Below are 17,328 nucleotides of genomic sequence, written 5' to 3'. Positions count from 1 at the left end.
TACCTAACCCCCCACTTCCCACCTTCACCCCCAGCCTGCCTCTGCAGAGAAGCTCCAGACAGGGCTCCCATCTGTGTGCATTCCCTCCGTGAATACGTAAGAAATACTGTGAGGCTAATTCTTTTTAAAATGATAAAATTCATCTGTATTATAGCATTCCAGCCCCCAGCTTCCTGAAAGCTAAAAATATTTTAATGTCATATTCCCATGTAAATTTTAGTTTAGAATTTAATACCCTTTTAACATACATTAAATTTTTAGCATTCTTCAAGCCCTTGACTCTTGTAAGGGTTTAGCTGATGTGCATTGGAGAAAAGGGATGGCAAAGGCTGTAAATTAGGAGAGAAAGTTCTAGAAGCAAGGTGGCCCCCAAACCTCTTGTGCCCACCTCACCTTAGGAGCTACTCCTCTGGGCTAGGGAGCATCTGAGCCAAGCCCTGGGATCCTGGGGAGGTGTCAGAAGCCTCATTTCCTTACTAGAAAGTCACAGCTGCTTTTTGGCCATGGGGAGAATTCACTACAGCAGCCCAGGCCTGGGGAGCCAGCATGGCGTGGGGCCAAGGACCTGGACGCTGCCATTGGGATGGAGTCAAGCACTAGTTCTGCCACTTGCCAGCAGGTGACCGTGGTGTGCTTTCTGTGCCTGTTTCGTGGGCCCCCAACGGGGCCAAGGTCGGCTTGTGCACAGGTGATGTTTGAGCGAATACACATGAAAGGGGCGGTTATCGGCTCCACAGAGAAGGTGACCTCCAGGGTGAACTGGCTGGCCTTGCTGAGGGGTCCAGGATGATGACCCGTGTGCAAACTCGAGTAGATCGCTCTGGTTGATCTGTACCCAGCTCCAGCCCCTTGAGTGAGTCCTCAGTCACCCAACGATGCAGGGCCCCCAAGTCCCTGCACGTGTGAAGCCTCGTGATTGGCCCAGCGGCTGCAGCCTCATTGGACTCCTCCAGGGCAGGCCGTGAAGAGCCATGGGAAGGCTCTGAAAATGGCGAGATGGGGGCTTCACAGTTGCCTGTAGGGGAAAGTAGGGTGGGGCCTCATGTCCCCCAGGGCGTCCAAGGTCAAGGTCTAGGGCCTGCATGAACACTCTCCCCACAGCCTCGCGCTCTGGGGTCTGGGGCTGCACTGACCGGGGCCCACACCTCCTGCGGGGAGTCACCATGCCAGGGTCTCAGAGTGCATCCTTCCGTCTGTCTGCCGGCCCCTCTGTGAGATGCGGACAGAAGTAATAAACCCTCCCTCGTGGGCTGCTGGGAGCATCCGCTGAGATCACGCCCAGGTATCAGGCGCAGTAGCAGCCGGCAGGAACGAGGCAATGTGTGGGGAAGGCCTGTGTCCAAGCAATCACTGACCAGAGTTACAAATGTGCAGTGTGGAGCCCTGAGCCCCGCTGAGATGGCAGCTCTGCTTTCTAACCACTTTCAGGGGGAGATAGAATGCCTTGATCAACAGAGACAAGCCACAGTTTAGGCTCCAACCAGTGTCTGCGACTAAAGCAGCTGCCTTGTTAACTTAGATTTACACAGAGTGTCTCCACCCTGCCAAGGGGAAGGCATGGGGAGAGGGAGCAGCTGCCCGTGTGGGAGGCTGGGGGGCCTGGGAGCCAGGCAGGGACTCCCGTCTAACCCACCCTGGAAGAAGCCCAAGGAATCCCTTCAGGGCAGCTACTATAAAGTGAGAGCAGTTTCCTGATGAGGAGTGAGCTCCCCAACCCTGGAGGAATGTAAGCATTCGGCATTCATTCACCAAGTGTCCACCAATGCCTACCTTGGATTATGCCCGAACAGGCCCCACACGTGCAGAAATGGTCTCATGTAGAGCCTGTCCCTGGGAACTCCTGGTCCGTGAGGCCATGACCCAGTCTCTAATACTCAGGTGGCCCGATGTCTGTAACAGGAGCTGCTGGGCCTGGGGAGTAGAGGCAGACACAGCCTTCTTCCATTTGCAGCCCGGGGCTGAGAACACTCCTGGCAAAGGCTCCGGGCGGCTCAGAATGATCTAGTTGGAGAATGACAAGAGATGACAATGACGCTGGGGAGGGCGGATCCCGAGGCAGAGAACCACACAGGAGCTCTCCAAGCAGGACACACGCGCGTGCCTTTCAAGTCCAGCCCGTCCGTCCGTCCGTGGGGAGAGGTGTGAGCCAGAGATGGCTCCTCGGCCTCCCTCTGAGCTCAGGCAGCCTCGCTGGGGGATCCACGGCCGCGGTGCCGCAGGGGCCTAGAGCCCGAAGATGGTTGTCTTCATCCTTAGCCAAGAAATCCTCCACTTCCTATGGGAAGAGGGCCTCCTGGCGGCTGCTCCCGGGTGGCTGGTGTCTCCCGTGTTGGAAAAAGAGACCTTTGGGTGCAGGGGAGGGACTTACCTCCCTGGGGAGCAGGGACCAGGTGTCCTTCCCAGGCTGCCACAGGGCCCCTCCCAGCTGACACGTGCACTTCCCAACACAGGAGACCGACCTTTCGCTAATGTGTCACCAGGGCCCTGGGTCACCTTGATGACCCAGAGCTCTACTGTCCCCTTTCTGGCCCTCATTTTCTCTTCCTGAGAAGGGCATCTTCGGGGCACCTGGCTGCCTCAGTTGGTGGAACATGCAACCCTTGATCTCAGGATTATGAGTTCAAGCCTCACTCTGGGTGTAGACATCACTTAAATAAATGAATAAACAGAAGGAGAAGAAGAAGACGAAGAAGAAGAAGATGAAGAAGAAGGAAGGGGGGGAGGGGGAGGAGGAGAAGGGCATCCTCCACGTGGCAAGAGTGACCTAGACAAGATGTCCAGGCCTCAGAAGGATCTCTCTCCCAAATACCATATACACATCCCAGGCCAGGTCTCTGATGGGCCCCGTAGGGATCACATGTCCATCCCTGGGGCGGGGGGATGAGCTACTGGGATGGGCTGCAGGTCCATGACTTTGGGGCTCAGGGGAAGGGGCCCCATGTACCAGAGCGGGTAGGGGACAGGTAAAAACAGTGCACCTCTTCAGCAGTTATTATGTGCCAACCACTTGTGCTAAATACCTTTCTTTTTTTTCCATTTTCTCAAATTCACCAAGAAGTGGGGGCCCATTGCGTCTTCCCGCAATAACAAGGCCTAAAGTGTGAAGGAGTTTGCCAAGCAAGGAAGGGGCGTTCATGGGGCCTGGACCTGCTTCTGACTCCGATCCCAAATGTCTTCACCGGTGGGGCTCCCTCCCCCATACGGACACAGTGGAGGTGGAGTCCTTGCTTCAGCCAGAGCATCGCTGGGGAATAGTGGGGGGTGTGTGTGTGTGTGTGTGTGTGTGTGTGTGTGTGTGTACTCCACCAGCGGCCGCTAATCCTCCTTCCCCTCCCAGGCAGGGGTGCCCACCCTCACACACCTGTGCTCTGGGCACAGCCGAGGCTGACGGCCGTCTGCTCTCTGAGGAGGCCGCACACGTCTCTAAGCAGCCCCTTCCCCACAGCCGAACAGCTGGCCACCATCTTGGCACACATTTCCCTGTCACATCTGATTTGCAAAGTCATGTCTGTAACAGACCCACAGGAGCGTCCAGTTGGGGCTTTTTCAGGTCAAGGAGTATTTTCCAGAGAGTCTCTAGTTCTTCAGAGGAGAAAAAGAATGTGAAGAAGAGAAGGAAAAGAATCCCGCCTCTGTTGCAGGGCCAACACTCCGACCTTGAGGCTCTGTCATTATCCCATTTGACAGATGAGGAAGTCGAGGCTCACAGGAGTCCTGTCATTTTGCCAAGGTCACACGGCTGCTGAGGGCAGAGCTGGGATTTGAACAGGGCCCTTCCAGCCGCGCAAGCCCTGGCACGTCACCGTCATATCCACAGCCTTCCAGCAGATGCGCCAACTGGGCTGTCCTGCTGGCCTGACTCCAAGACCTCCTCCTCCTCCTCCTCCAGGAAGCCTGCCCCAGCTGGCAAGGCCTGCCTCCGCTGCTCTGCCCTTACCGCTGCTGACTGGAGTTTCTGGTTTCCGGAGCATCCGGGGGGGCCCCGCGAGAGCTGGGTGGCTTCGAACCCCCCGAAGCCACCCTCTTAATCATCCACTTGACTGCAAGGAATGGAAGCCCGTGAGCGCGCAGGCAGCGGGAGGGAGTCTCGCAAAAACCCACAGCCCTCCGCAGCGCCAGGCACTGTGCGAACCAAGCCGGGTCCCCGAGGACCAGGTCACACACCCCTTCTCCGGGGACTCGGGTGTGGGTCACCTGTCTCTTTCTCTGGCTCCTTTTGGGCATCCTGGTGGCGAAGAGACCCATGACCACGGGCCCCCCAGGCCACGTGCTCCCCATCTGCACAGCCACCACCCTGTCACTCCTTCACCTCTGAGCACCAGCTCCCAGGGGGACCAGCAGTGGTGGCCCTGACTGGCCCAGGGAGGGGGTCATGCAGGCAGGTGTCTGGAAGTCAGGAGCGTGCAGGTGGGTGACAGTCTTCTACACCCTCCTCCTGCCCAGGTGAAGCCTCAGGGGAGTGACTTACACTGACTGTCTGCAACCTGGGGGCAGGGACTATACCCTCCTTGCCCCGTCAGTGCCTGGCATGTGGCACCTGCCAAACAAATGCTTGTGAGTGAACAGGACGAAGCTGGAAGGTGTCCTGGCCCCGAAGAGGGCTCTGCGGACACAGATAGGAAACGTTGTGTTGTACCTGCTGGGCAGGCTCCTCTCCTGCAGGACCTCTCAGGGCCTTTAATTAACTACCGTTCACTGTGCTCTGGGAAGGGGCTGACATACGCAGCATTTCCCAAGCACCCTTTTGCCAAAGCATGTGTACACATTTCTAGAACGGGGGTGAATCGGAACTCAGGGTGGAAATGCTCTTTCAGGCAATTCCAGGGAAGCCGCGTCAGGGACCGGCTGAGAGCGTGGCCTCCAGAGTCAGGCAGACCGGCTCCGTTGCCTAGTAGCTGTGTGACCTTGGGCAAATCACTCTGCCTCTCTGAGCCTTGGTTACTCCATACGCTTCCATGAGGGTCATCAGGGCCACTCCGTCTTTGTCCAGACTGCCAACTTTACCATTCACACCACAGTGGCCTCCTCCCTGGCTTTTGCCTCCCATCTGCTTCTCAGCAGATGAATGAATGAATGAATGAATGAATGAATGAATGAATGAATGAATGAATGAATGAATCGATGAATGATATTCCTATGTGAACACTCTTGAGTTTAGCTTGGGGCAGGCATGGCCACCCCCCTCTGATTCTCCTCCTACCCTTCTCTGGCACCTCAGTCTGGCTTGAACATAAAGGAAGTCCATGGCCCACTCAGCAAACATGTACTCAGTTGGAATAATTATCTCCTTTTGGGAGCTGGCTGACCAGAAAGATGCCTGGGAGAAATCCCACATACACGTATAAACAACGCCTCCACCTCTAGAGGGCAGTAGAGGCTCTAGGCCCGGGCTCGACACTCTGGGTGCGTAAGCCTTTTGAGTTCACACCACACACCTGTGGCACAACTATAGCACTGTGCCCAGTAGACAGATGAAGAGAGTGAGGCTCAGAGTGCACAGTGACTCACCCAAGATCAATCACACAGCTCAGGGGAAGCAGGGCAGCGATTTTGACCCAGGTTTCATCTGACTCCAGACCAGCAGCCTTAACCCTCCATCACTCTTGACCGAAAGGCATGGACACAGGGAAGAACACAGTTCTAGAGTCTGCACTGGAATCTCACCTCTGCTTTATCCCTATTTATGTGGCACTAAGCCAGTCATTCCACCTCTCGAAGCCTCAGTTTCCTTATCTGTAGACTAGGGCTAATAATCCTTCTTCTACAGGGTCATGAGGATTAAATGAGCTAGTAGATGGGAGAGAGATTTCTGAGGCCAATTTTGTGGCCAGAGGACAGAGAAACCTAGGAAATACCTGCCTCCCAAATGAAGCCCTCAGCTGAGCCCGAAGCAGCAGGGCCCACAGGGTGACTGGCATATAACAACTCTCAATAAACTTCCGCTGGTGCTGCAAATTGTCCCAGAACACAGAGACACAGAGGCCAAAGTTTGAACCGGGGTCCCCTGGGACAGACAATGGGAAAACGGAGGATGCAGTGGAGCAATGACTTTGAGGCCAGGCACAGCCTAGACCCATACTCCAGCTCCAGGAGCCTGAATGTGGTCCCCATGAGCCTTGGTATGTGTTGGCCAAGAGGACCACCACATAGGCCAAGGCACTGCCTCGTCAGGCAGAATAGCCACCATGTCGGTCAAGATGGCTGCCACACAGCTGCCACACAGCCCCCAAAAAGCAGGGTTCACTGGGTTCTAAGAGCCCCACTGAGACTGGACTCGAAACGGAGCACACTAATTGTTAAACTGTGACCAGACTCCAAATGGAGTGAGTCAAAACCCAGGGCAGCCTACACACTCCAAGAAATAAGAAGAAACCCATCAGCCCTTCCCTATGCCCCTGAGAATTCTGGGTAATTACTTTTTCCCCTTTGTCTTTTTGTTTTCTTTTAGCAGAACCACCACGAAGCGGCCGCAAAAATCAGTTAAAGCTTCCAAAGTGCTTCTTCCCCCAGAAATCTTTTATAAAAGGTGAAAGATTTACAAGACCCGAAGAGCAAACCAAGCAGGATAATTGTTTTTGGAATGACCCCAATATTTTCACCCCGGCGACCCCGGCTGGGCATCTTGCCCCATATTTATGATTCCTGGTCCTCTGCACGCTGCCAGGCGACCTTTCTGAGCCCCTCTGTGAGCCCCCAGTCCCTTATCGGGCCTGTAACTCACCCTGACGTTATCTCTCCGGAGGGTTTTATGCACTTTAATTTAACTCCCCCCATCATTATTTCCCGGACTTCAAGGTTTTCTCTTTCGAGCTGCCCTTCCCGGGACAAGCATAATCTGTTTGCCATCAAGCCCAATAAATATGTTTGTGCGGGAGACGGAACCATTTGGGGAGGGTGGCCCAGGCCTGGGAAGCAGCGTCCGGCTCTCACCCGGATCTGGGCAGCGGGGCTGCTCTGTGTGTCCTTGAGCCGACGTCCTGTTGGGTCTGGGGTCTCAGGCCGGTGGCCAGATCCAGATAGAGCAAACGAAAATGCAGGCCAGCCAGCTGCATTTGAATTTCAGATGAACGATGACTTCTTTTTACTTTCAGTGTGTGTCCCACTCAATACGTGCAAAAAAAAAAAAAAGTATTTGTTGTTTATCTGCGATTCCAATTGAACTGAATATCTTGTGTTTTATCTGGTATCAGCTGCTGGGAGCTGCCCCCCTCCCTCCCCTGAGTGTAGGTTAATACACTGGAGAGTGGATTCGTTTACAAGGGTTCCCATAACACTGTACCACAGGCTTAAACAAAAGAAATTTACTTTCTTGCAGGTTTTTTTTTTAATGTTTATTTTTGAGAGACAGAGCATGAGCAGGGGAGAGGCGGAGAGAGGGAGACACAGAATCTGAAGCAGACTCCAGGCTCTGAGCTGTCAGCACCGAGCCTGACACAGGGCTCAAAGTCACAGACCATGAGATCATGACCTGAGCCCAAGTCGGACACTTAACTGCCTGAGCCCCCCAGGCGCCCCGCTTTCTTGCAGTTCTGGAAGCTGCAAGTGTAAAATCACGGTATCGGCAGGGTTGGTTTCTCTGGAATTCTCTCTCTTTGGCCTGTAGATGGCCGGCTTCTCCCTGGATCCCTCTGCGTCCTAATTTCCTCTTATCATAAGGACACCAGTCATACTGGCTCAGAGCTCACCCTCATGACTTCAACTCCATTAATTCCCCAAAGACCCTGTCTCCAAACGCTGTTGCAGCCTGGGGTACAGGGGTTAGGGCTTCAACATACGAATGTGGGAGGGGACAGGTCGCAGCCCCCACAAGAGGTCCCGGAGAGAGAAGGGGGCAGGGCGGTTCTGTGCCGAATGAATGGTCCCGCCTGTTTCCTCCTGACCCACCCCAGCCTCGCTCTCAAAGTGGGGTCTTCCCTTCAGTAGCGTGAATACCATGCTGAGAACCTTCTGCTCTTGTGGCCTGAAGCGGGCCTCGCCCCGGAGGCTGCTGCCGGCGTGGGGGGTGGGGACGGCCCTCCTCTGGCACCTGGCTATCCCCGCAAGCCCCGGGGGTGCACGGAGCGGGTCCCCAGCAAGCTGGGCCTTTACGGCAGCACCATGATGGCCCGGCCCTGGCAGACACTCTCGGCCAGCTCCACGGCAGCCTAGCGGAGCTCTCGGCGGCAACCTCCAGAACTGCAAGGAAGCGGGGCGCCTGGGGGGCTCAGGCGGTTAAGCGTCCGACTTGGGCTCAGGTCATGATCTCATGGTCTGTGACTTTGAGCCCCGTGTCAGGCTCGGTGCTGACAGCTCAGAGCCTGGAGCCTGCTTCGCATTCTGTGTCTCCCTCTCTCCGCCTCTCCCCTGCTCACGCTCTGTCTCTCAAAAATAAACATTAAAAAAAAAAAAAACTGCAAGAAAGTAAATTTCTTTCGTTTCAGTAGGCATAGCCCTCGGGGTGTCTGGGGAAGTTGTCACACAGCATGGTGACCTCGTGGACGTCCCCACGGGAAACGCAGGCGGCCTCTCGCTCCTGGGCCCTGCCCCCATAGTCCACGTTGTCCACATAGACTGATCTTCGGTCCTACTCCACCTTCTCCATGGGGGTCCCAGGGATGAGCCCTGGTCCTCATGCTCCCTGTGCCTCACTCCTCCTCCGCCTGGCCCTGCGCCCTGGGCGGCTCCGGCCCCTGAGCCCGCTGTATGGCCCACAGCTTCAGTTGGATGGCCTCCAGCTCCTGGTCAGGGACCGGGAAGCCAGCCAGGCCCTCCCCTTCCACGAGGTGCATCTAACCACCCCCCACGGCAAGTCACCCCTGCCGCCTGGTGAAGACAAGAACCCTGCGTGTCTGGCCACCACTGGCCCCGAGCGGGGCCGCGGGGAACGTGATCCGGGCCCTGGCAGACATCATGCACGCTATCACCTGACCTCACCATCGTGCGTGGAGATGCTGAGCGGCCCCTGAGGGCCCCGCGAGGCAGGTGTGATCGGTCAAGGCGTGCAGGAGTTCCCGGGCAGGACCAAGGCCCAGAGAGGCACAGGAGCAAATAAAGGCAATTTGCAACTATTCAACCTTATCCAGTCCTGAACACGCGCACCTGTGGCCCTGCCCGTTCATTTCCACACTAGAGGCTCTTCGGGCTCGGCCCAAAACACAGCCCATACACATTTGCGGGACGAACAGAATCAACACAGATTTCCCTAACCGTGGTTAATGCCAGCGATGAGAACCACACGCTAGCCCTGACAAAAGGTGTCCACGAGAACCTCCCAGAACCTTCCTTCATCCTCTAAAAGAACCAGGCTCTGGAGAGCTGTGCCTTGAAGTTCAAGAACAGGCAAGACTACTCCACGCCGCCAGTTCTCACAGTGGCCCTGCCATCTGAAGCGCGGTCACATGTGTACACGCTTATGCTCTGTGCACCGTGTGCTATGAAAGTTATACCTCAGTTCAAAAGTTAGGGGAAATAAAAATAGTGTTAAGTGCATTTGAGTCATACAAATTGCATGGAAACACAGAAACGAAATCATGTAAAATCTGGTGAAACTGGTGTTAGGCTGTGTTTTTTTTGTTTCTTAATAATCTTTTTTAATGTTTGTTTATTTTTGAGAGAGCACGAGAGCGCAGAGAGGGGGAGACACTGAATCCGAAGTGGGCTCTGCACCAAAAGCAGCGAGCCCGATGTGGGGCTCGAACTCACAAATTGTGAGATCATGATCTGAGCAGAATTTGGATGCTTAACTGACTGAGCCACCCGGGTGCCCCTAGGCTGTGTTTCCTTTGCATAACTGTACCAATGATTTTCTTGGTTTTGATATCATCTCACAGCTATGCAAGATATTACTTTCGTGGGGAGCTGGGGGAAGGGTCTCCTGAACTCTCATTACTATTTTTGCAACTTTCGGTAAGTCTATATAATTAACTGTATAGAAAAAGTTAAAAAAATTTTAATGTTTATTTTTGAGAGAGAGAAAGAGACAGAGTGTGAGAGGGGGGTGGGGGGCAGAAAGAGGAGACACAGAATCCGAAGCAGCCTCCAGGCTCTGAGCTGTCAGCACAGACCCCAATGCGGGGCTCAAACCCACAAGCTATGAGATCATGACTTGAGCCGAAGTCGGATGCTTAACTGACTAAGGCACCCAGGCGCCCCTAAAAAGTTTTTTAGAAAATTTAAACACAGGGGCACCTGGGTGGCTCAGTTGGTTAAGTGTCCGACTTTGGCTCAAGTCATGATCTCACAGTTCATGGGTTCGAGCCCTGCGTGGGGCTCTGTGCTGACAGCCAGATCAGAGCCTGGAGCCTGTTTCAGATTCTGTATCTTCCTCCCTCTCTGACCCTCCCCCGCTCACGCTGTTTCTCTCTCTGTCTCAGAAATAAATAAAAACTTTTTTTTAAAGAAAATTTAAATACAGGGTGCCTGAATTGCTCAGTTGTTAAGCATCTGCAGGTCATGATCTCACAGTTCATGAGTTCAAATCCCACATTGGGCAAACTCAAACCCCACTTTGGGGGAGCATGAGCCCTGCATCGGGTAAACACAAGCCCCACTTCATTTGAACCTACTTCTCACTCTCTCTCTCTCTCTCTCTTTCTCCCTCTCTCTTCCCTTTCTCTCTGCCTCTCATGGGATTCTCTCTCTCTCTCTGCCCCTCACTCACTTGTGCCTTCTCTCTCAGAAAAAAAAAAAAGAAAAAATAGAAAATTTTAAAATGAGAAATGTGTTGAAATCAGAACCAAATTTTTATTTACATAACATTTATGAAGCCCTCAAGAGAATCAAAAACAGTCCAGTGAGCCCAGGTTGAGCAATGAAAGATATGATAGCTATGATTTCTAAGCACAAAGAACTTAGCCTGTGTGGGAAAGTTACTCATACAGAACAAAGCTTGGCTGATACTAGTGTAAAGAGGCATACTGAAAANTCTGAGAGAGAGAAAGAGAGACAGCATGAGCAGGGGAGGTCAGAGAGAGAGGGAGATACAGTATCTGAAACAGGCTCCAGGCTCTTAGCTGGGTGTCAGCACAGAGTCCGACACGGGACTCGAACCTACAAACCATGAGATCATGACCTAACCCAATTCAGATGCTTAACTGACTGAGCCACCCAGGCGCCCCAGAACTCTAGTATCTTAATGCTGCCTGATCTTCTCTCCTGACCCCAGGGTTATTGGATTTTTTGTGATCATTATCCAATCATGTGCCTCTTTGATGTGAAGATTTGCTTTTACTCATTTTTGGACGACTCTACCAACTCCTAATACTTCTAAATATTATTAATATCTTGGCTTCTGTACTTAATAGCCCATATGAAAAAACAAAGAGGAAGAAAGAATATGCCTGAGTCAGAGAAAATGGCACACGAGGAGGAAAGTGTAATCAGATAATACAGTAAAACAAAGGCTTTACTCCAGGAAAGGCCGTAACTACAGGAAACTGCCTCATCACCTCTTATTCCCGGAGTCTGGCACAGAGAAGGCACACAATAAATATTTGCTGAATCAGTGAGTGAGTGAGTGACGCCTCGGTCGGACTTTGCCCCCAGCCTCACTAGCCGATGAGCCTCCTTGGGTTGGGTTCCTGAGGCCTGGTACCCAGAACACAAAATGCTGCCATTTTGAGGCACTGAGGCCCGTAGAAGCCTGGGCCTGTGAACTGGAGCCAGAGGCGGCGCCCACCCATCCCTTCCCTGGGGCCCTGGGGCCCGAGAACCCCCACTTCAGGGCCCTTGGCACTGCCACGTGCAGCAAAGGGAAGACGCTCGGGAGATGGAGGGAAGCATGTGCTCCACTCGGGGGGCCTGGCCCGGCGGTCCGGGGAGGCTGCCGGTCTGCAGAGACATGGTGCTTCTGTGAGGGTCTCCTGATACAATAAGAGATTATCAGCTAAATAAAACAAGAAGTGACTGGGGCCACTATGCCCTGTTGGATTGAAATCGTGTGAGCAAAGTGGTTTTCTCGGAGAGATTTATTTCCTGTGCTGGCTTCAGGCAGCCAGCCCAGCCGGAAAGAACGGGGCTGGTCTCCCTCCATTTGGGGGGGGGGGNNNNGGGTGGCGCAGGTTTTTATTTAATCTTCCAATGAGCTGGAACAGTGAAGACGGCGCGAATGGACATTAATTCTGAAACAAATTATTAAAGCGCGATCTGGGATTCCGGGAAAGCCATCTACCCCCTGCCTGTCTGCCACTTCCCCTCACCAAGGCCATAAAATCCCTCCTCTTCACTCAAAACCCAACATCTCAACATCAAGCCAACTGGGTCTCCCATTCAGGCTGAGGAGAGAGGCCTGGAATTGACCTCAGCCTGGGGCCAATGGAGCAGCAGCACTGTCCACGGCCCCAGACCCAGGCCATCTGCCTGCCTGGGCCTGGCCCCTGACAAGGGTCCCCACGCTATTGTTGCCTTTTACCTGTATTTGCGTTCAAGGACGCCGAAGGCAAGATGGCTGCCACCTCTCTCATGTGGGCTCAGCTTCCATCTCCACCATCATAGGTACGTGAGCTCTTCTTGGGCCTTCTGGCCCCCTCCCTCACACCTACCCCAGCCCAGGCCAGTGTGGCTCCTGGATCCTGCCCTCTTAAGCTGTCTGGCATCCCACACCTCACTGCTGGGCCCTGCCCAAGCCCTGCTCGTCTGAGGGTAAAGAGATCCAGAATTCAAGTTAAGGAGCCAGAGAGCATAGTGTTGGGGTTTCTGGGCCTCTGGCTGGGCCCTGGAGACACAGAGAAAAGTCAGACCAGGCACCCTGGTGGCCAGTCTGGGAGAGGAGAGACAGCCACTGATGAGCCAATGCTGTGAAGAGGGTACACCAGGCATGGTGGTACACAGACAGATGAATCAAGTTGTCTGGGTGCTGGGGTGAGTCTGGAGGGGCCTCCAAGATAAGACCCTTGACTTGGGCACTGAGAAAACCAACTGGACCAGGACATTCTGATTGGAGGAAACAGCATTTGCAAAGGTCTGAAAGTAGAACATTTGCTGTGTGTCCAAAATCTATAATGGTAATAATAGTAACAACAACAATAGTTAAAATTTATTGATCATTTACTACGTGCTGAGCTATTTCATACATGCTTTCTAATTTTAGCCTTTCCAACAACCCTTTAAAGAGGCTGGAATTACCATTATTCCCATTCACAGATGGGAAGAATGAGGCTCAGAGAGGCCCAGTTGCCCAACATCAAGCCAGCATGTGGGAGAGCCAGAATTTGAACCCAGGTCTGTCTGACTCCAGAGACAGTGCTCGTTGCCACCACCATACACGGCCTCCTCTGACCGGATCCAGGCTTCCCCCGCTGGCCCAGCTGTGGAGGACCCTCAGGCTTTGAACCCAGGTCCATTCCCTAAGACACCAGGGAGCCCAGGGCCCCGGCAAACCCTGGCCTGGCCCTCCTTCATTCCCTAGTCCCTTCCTGTCCCTCTAACAACGGGGCCTGTGTCTGTGGGTGACAGTGGCTGGGCAGGACTGAAAGATCCCAGGCAGGCCAGCCCTGCTGGTGGGGCTGAGCGGCCCACCATGGCCATGTCCGTGGGTCCACTTGCCTAGGACTCACATTCTTCAGCGATCAGGAANCTCTCTCTCTCTCTCTCCTAGAAATAAATAAAACATTAAAAAAAAATTTTTTTTAATTTAAAAAAAAAAAAAAAGGGAACACCTGGAGGCCATATGGCTTGACATTCAATGTAGACGGGCCACTCAGGGCTCTGAGCCCTCAGTCCCAGAGCCTGGCATGGATCAGAGGGCTGGGGGCCCCTGACCTGCTTCTACTCCTGGCCATGGCACTTCCATCCCCTAGGCTGTACGGGCCAGCAACCTGGGAGGCCCTCCTGTCTCCTGCCTATCACTCCCCATCCCATCTCTCAGCAACCGCCGGTACCCCATCACAAAGCACACCCCCACCTGCCGCCCCCTCCCTTGGCCCCGCACCCCCATCTCTCACCCTCCATGACTCCCAACCACCGTCCCCTCCACAGAATAAAGGAGATCCTTTAGAAACCCAGATCCGGTCGGGCCCTTCCATCTCTCCACCTCATTTTGCTTTAAAACCCTCAAGAGGCATCTGGGTGGCTCAGTCGGTTAAGCGTCCGAATTCAATTCAGGTCATGACTTCACAGGTTGTGGGCTCCAGCCCCGCATCGGTCTCTGTGCTGACACCTCGGAGCCTGGAGCCTGCTTCGGATTCTGTGTCTCCCCCTCTGTCTCTGCCCCTCCCCCACTTGTGCTCTCTCTCTCTCTCTCTCAAAAATAAACATTAAAAAATAAAATAAAAAAATAAAACCCTCCAGTGGCTGCTCCCCACAGGCTGAGGACAGTGCCCAGAGTCTTTGCCACATCTGGGGTCCTATGTGCCTGTCTTACACAGGCCTCACCTGCCTCAGCCCTCACTACTCACCCCCTCTCAGAGCTCCAGCTCCATGGCTTGCCTTCCTGTCCTCAAAAAATGCCATCCTTGGGGCGCCTGGGTGGCTTAGTCGGTTAAGCGTCCAACTTTCGCTTAGGTCATGATCTCGCGGTTCATGGGTTCGAGCCCTGCGTCGGGCTCTGTGCTGACTGCCAGCTCAGAGCCCGGAGCCTGTGACTCCCTCTCTCTCTGGCCCTCCCCTGCTCATGCTGTCTCTCTCTCTCTCTCTCCTAGAAATAAATAAAACATTTAAAAAATAAAAAATGCCATCCTTCCTACTTCAGGCCCTGCACCTGGCTGGCTGGTCCCTCTATCCAAACTTGCCCTTTGGGCTGCTCATTCTCTCACCTTTGAGGTCCCAGCTCCCACTACTCCCAGTGGAGGCCAGGCCCTGCTATGAGCTCTTGTCCTCCTTGAAATCAAATAATGTGTCCAACCCTTGATAGACCTGGAACCCAGGGAGACAGGGCTCTCCATGCTCAGCGTGGGCTCTGGCAAACAGTAGGTGCTCAATAAATGACTACTATTGCATAAAGAAAAGCACCAACCCCCAGCTCTTCAGCATCCCTCAGACCCTCCCCTGCTGGAGGAAGAGGGATGGGGGAAGAGCCAGATGGCCTTGGGGAAGGGCGCGGGGCTCATGCCCTTCCCTCCACATGCCTCTACGACTTCCCAGAAGCAGGAACACCTGACAGTTGTTCACGACAGGATCACAGACAGAGGGACGCAAAACCAATGCGTGGTAAGTGGGAGTCATCATCGTCTAAGTTCTCTGATGACGGAAAAGAGTACATTTTTCATTAGCCTAGACGCTAAAAACAATGAAAAGCCAAGCATTTGGAAAGAACTGAGTTGGCCGTGGCCCTTTAAGCATGTCACCTCTCCAGCTAGGGATGTGCTCAGCACCCTGCCCAAGCTGGTGTGCTCAGCTCAAGTTTTTCCTCACTCAGGACACAATGTGGAGTCTTTCTAGTTTGCTGGAGTGATTCGCCGGGTCTCTTTATTCTCCAGGTCCCTCCGGGGGCTCTCCACTGGCCATGGGGCCAGGTGTCCCCACCGTCCCCAGACCTGGGTCTGAGTCCCTGGGAAGGGCAGCCGGGGACACAGCAGAGGGTGACGTGGCCCCATCCCCAAAGACTCATCCTGCCACCTGGTGGGGACAAAGCCTTGAGGGATGAGAGGAGCAGGCGATGGTCAGGGCGGGTGGCCAGCAAGGGCTCTTAGTGGGCTGGGCTGAGAGCCTGGACGGCGCTTCCTCTGACCGGCATTGCCGATGACAACCAATCACAGCTCCCCGGGTCTCACCCAAGGCGGAACACCGGCTGCCCTAGACGCCTGGCGCAGGGTGCGCTCACGCGGTCACCTATAGGTGCGCAGATGGTGGGGTTCGCCAGTGTCACGCAGATAGGACAGAGGACAGAGCCCCTCACCTCTCTGCTCTAGGCCCGCGTGCAGGGTGGGGAGGCCCTTGGGAACACACTTCCCGCAGCACATGCGGATGCGGTCCAGCAAGACGGAGGCTGAAGGCCAGGCAAGGCCCCAAGGGTGATTCAGGGACTCAGGATGTGGTCCGGCGAGACTCAGAGTTGCATTTGGATTTAAGGCCACTGGGCTGTCCTGTGGCGAGTAGGGAAGAGAGGCTGGAGGGCAAGAAGGGGCAGGGGTGGCCAGAGAGAGAGGAGGGGTGAGGAGGGACAGTGGCCCAGAGACCTCGGGGATCGGAGCACCATTGTTGCAGACAGCTCCGCTAGGTGAGCAGAGCTGGTGGGGCTCCGAGTGTCCGGGCTCAGAGGCTCGCACGCCTGTCACAGCATCTCTATCACCGGTCATGGCGCCTCCACCGTCCGGCTCTAGCCCGCAGCTAGTCGGCCTCCTCTCTTCCCGGTTCCTTGTCCCCAGCTGGAGGAGGGGGGCTCCAAGCCCACCAGCAAAACTGCAGCCTCCTACCTTTGATCTGGGCAAGGCAGGAATGGGGGTCCCGCCGCCCCTGCCACTGCGCTCTGTCGCTCCTGCAGTCCTCACTGTGGCCACACAGCCCCCGCCCCCTTCAGTCAGGGAGCCGCCCTTGCTGCAAGCCTGCCATGGCCATGACCAAGTCCTTGTAGCCGCCCAGAGAGAGGAACTAGGTGATCCATTTTATACACAAGGAAACCAAGGCACAGAGAGGGGCAGTGACCTGTCCGGGGTCACTCAGGGAGAAACTGCAGACACGGGATCCCTGAGATCTGTGTCTCAACCCCAGCTCTTTCCCCCGCCCCAGGCGCTCCCATAAAGAACGGCGCTCCACACTCAGCGGCACTCAACCTGCCGCACAGGAAGTACTTTATTATTTCTGATCTGCTCAGGGCTCTTCCCAACTGCAGAGCAGTGAAAAGGCAAACCAGCTAAGGTCAATAAGGGATTTATGGCTCAAAAGCCCAAGAAAGAACGTGGCAGTGAGGGTTCCAATGCCCCTCCAGGAGAAAAGCTTCTGGCCACGGGGGTCCCATGCCCATCTCTGAACCAACCACAGCCTCAGGATGGGGCACTCTGATTGGCCAGGCCTGGATCACCTCCTTCGCTGTCCTCAGCAGTGGGCACGGGGCTTGCTACAGAAGGGAAGGGGGGAAAATACAGCTCAGAGAGGTTAAGCAACCCTCCCAGATCACACAGCATGCCCTGAATCTGTGTGTGTGTGTGTGTGTGTGTGTGCGCGCGTGTGTGTGTGTGTGTCTATGTGAAGTAGGGATGGTGACACAGTAGTTTAGGGAAGAGATTCTCCTGGCTTCTGTGGGAGAAAGTTCAAATGTCCTTTTTTCTGGCATTGAGGTCCTCCAAGCTCTGGCTTCTGTTAGGCCGTCTCTCTCCCCACCTCCCCCTCCAATCACCCCTCCCAACATGTGCAACCCCCAAAGATATGTCCTACCTGCTCTGTCGGACTAGGCATGTCTGACAGGGGTGGGGCCTT

General features: G+C 54.5%; 1 long non-coding RNA gene, 1 other non-coding gene and 1 pseudogene across 2 annotated transcripts in view; all 3 read right to left on the bottom strand.

The window, feature by feature from the left end:
* Nucleotides 1-4,516: 4,516 nt before the first annotated feature.
* On the bottom strand, nt 4,517-8,768 carry LOC144235013 (embryonic polyadenylate-binding protein 2-like; annotated as a pseudogene).
* On the bottom strand, nt 6,452-6,564 carry LOC144235085 (U5 spliceosomal RNA). Its single transcript, XR_013336139.1, has one exon. It is a non-coding gene; the product is annotated as a U5 spliceosomal RNA (small nuclear RNA).
* A 7,918-nt stretch (nt 8,769-16,686) lies between the features above and the next one.
* LOC144235056 (uncharacterized) overlaps nt 16,687-17,328 on the bottom strand; it is a 2,538-nt gene continuing 1,896 nt past the window's right edge. Inside the window, exon 3 of the long non-coding RNA XR_013336125.1 lies at nt 16,687-16,969. This is a non-coding gene — a long non-coding RNA (uncharacterized LOC144235056). The remainder of the gene's footprint in view (nt 16,970-17,328) is intronic.

Source organism: Crocuta crocuta, unplaced genomic scaffold (genome assembly GCF_008692635.1).
Source record: "Crocuta crocuta isolate KB4526 unplaced genomic scaffold, BGI_CrCroc_1.0 scaffold35, whole genome shotgun sequence".
In the NCBI taxonomy this organism is placed as follows: domain Eukaryota; kingdom Metazoa; phylum Chordata; class Mammalia; order Carnivora; family Hyaenidae; genus Crocuta; species Crocuta crocuta.
This window is presented reverse-complemented; position numbering and strand designations above follow the sequence as displayed.